The following is a 2,130-nucleotide window of genomic DNA, read 5'->3' as shown; positions in this document are numbered from 1 at the left end:
CCGACTACTGGGGTCAATGGGGTGCCACGTATACTAGCACCCCGAAATCTACCTAGAGCCCCTATGCAAAAATGTAAATATAGGAATGAAAGCTCCCAATTACAAAGATGAGCATTTCTCCCATAAATGTGAATTGCTTCAAAGATATGATTGTTCATAAGTTTTAGGGTTTCAAAAATTGATCAATCCAACAACATGCTAAAACCAACTCATTTGAGGGCCCTATTTTAAGCCGTTAGTTAGAAAATCCCGGTAGAATAGAGCGGCTCTATTAAGAGCGAGTAAGAAGCGGGCAAGCCAATCTTGGGCTCGAAATTGGTGAAGTAAAAAGCAATCCACATGCAAGATTGAGTTTATCCGTATGGCTGCCTGCTGCTAGCTTAATTACAGAAGGATGGAGACTTCCGCGTACAACAATACTCAAAGTAGTAACTGCCAGAAGATGAAGTCGCTGTGGAAGGACCTGTGTGGGAGCCGCTACCTGCTGCGGCTGACGGGCGCGGCGGGGCTGGGCGGTCTGCTGTTCGGCTACGACACGGGTGTGATCTCGGGAGCCCTCTTGTACATCCGCCATGACTTCAAGTCTGTAAACGACAGCACAGTGCTACAGGAAACGATCGTGAGCATGGCTGTGGCAGGCGCAATCTTGGGGGCGGCGTCGGGAGGTTGGTCAAGCGACAGGTTCGGGCGGAAGCGGGCGATCATAGGAGCGGACGTGCTTTTTGTAGTGGGCGCCCTTGTCATGGCCGGGGCCTTCGCCCCGTGGATGCTCATCGTGGGCAGAGTTCTTGTGGGTCTGGGCGTCGGGGCGGCGTCGATAGCGTCCCCGCTTTATATAGCGGAGGCGTCGCCGGCGAAGTACAGGGGGGCGTTGGTGAGCACCAATGTTTTGTTCATCACTAGCGGCCAGTTTTTCTCTTACGCCATTAACGCAGGCCTCACCAAAGTGCCCGGGACTTGGCGCTGGATGCTTGGAGTGGCGGGCCTACCAGCAGTGCTGCAATTTTTTCTCATGGTAATCCTCCTGCCGGAGTCTCCCCGCTGGCTTTACCGCAAAAACAACACGGACGAGGCCTACTCCATCTTACAGCGCATCTACCCCGAAGATCAGCTCAAGAACGAGATGGATGAGCTTAAGCGCTCCGTCGAATCGGAGTCGAAGTTATCTGCCGCCGGCGACAGCACGTGTGTCCGCGCCGCTAAAGTCTGCGGGGACCTACTGAAGACCAAAGAGCTACGTCTCGCGCTGGTGGCGGGAGTGGGCCTCCAAGTGTGCCAGCAGTTCGCCGGAATCAACACCGTTATGTACTACAGCCCCTCCATCGTGCAGATGGCCGGCTTCTCCTCTGACAGCACGGCCGTTCTCCTGTCCATGGTGGTGGCGGCTATGAACGCGCTGGGCAGCTTGGCAGGCATGTACTTGATTGAGCGGCTGGGCAGGCGGCTGTTGGCCATATCCAGCCTGCTTGGGGTGATGGCGTCGCTTTGCTTACTGGCGTGCGCCTTCTTCTTCCACGTGGGCTGGGCGGCTGTGATGGGGCTGGGCCTCTATATCATCTGCTTCTCTCCTGGAATGGGACCCGTCCCTTGGGCGGTGAACTCGGAGATCTACCCGTTGAAATACAGGGGGCTGTGCGGAGGCATCGCAGCCACGGCCTGCTGGGTCTCCAACCTCGTCGTCTCTATGAGCTTCCTCTCCCTCACCAAAGCCCTCGGCCCTGCCTTCACCTTCCTCATGTTCATGGGCATCTCCGCCTTGGCCTTGCTTTTCGTCTGCTTCTTCGTCCCCGAGACCAAGGGCCTTTCCTTCGAGGACGTCGAGAACCTGTGGAAAAAGCGAGCTGGCAACAAGGAAGGCGGGCTCTCCAAAGCTACAGACCTGCCCATTTCCCTTTGAACGTCTCACACACACACGTCTTTTCCGTAATTAATTAATTACGGAGTTTAAATATACACACGCACACATCCTCTTTTACGTAATTAATTAATTACGGAGTTTAAATATACACACGCTGGCATTTAAAATATTTATTATTAAAAAAAACAGGCCAGGTTCTTAGCCAAAAAAAACTCCACCCTTACTTTGATACTCATGGTAGCTACACACACCCCCCTTCCATATTGTAATAT

General features: G+C 53.5%; 1 pseudogene; it reads left to right on the top strand.

Annotated features, from left to right (window-relative positions):
• Window positions 1-394: 394 nt before the first annotated feature.
• On the top strand, window positions 395-1,897 carry LOC147623519 (inositol transporter 1 pseudogene; annotated as a pseudogene).
• The last annotated feature ends 233 nt before the right edge of the window (window positions 1,898-2,130 follow it).

The sequence above is a fragment of the Cibotium barometz genome, chromosome 27 (assembly GCF_041138505.1).
Source record: "Cibotium barometz isolate CiBa-2024 chromosome 27, ASM4113850v1, whole genome shotgun sequence".
Lineage (NCBI taxonomy): Eukaryota > Viridiplantae > Streptophyta > Polypodiopsida > Cyatheales > Cibotiaceae > Cibotium > Cibotium barometz.
This window is presented reverse-complemented; position numbering and strand designations above follow the sequence as displayed.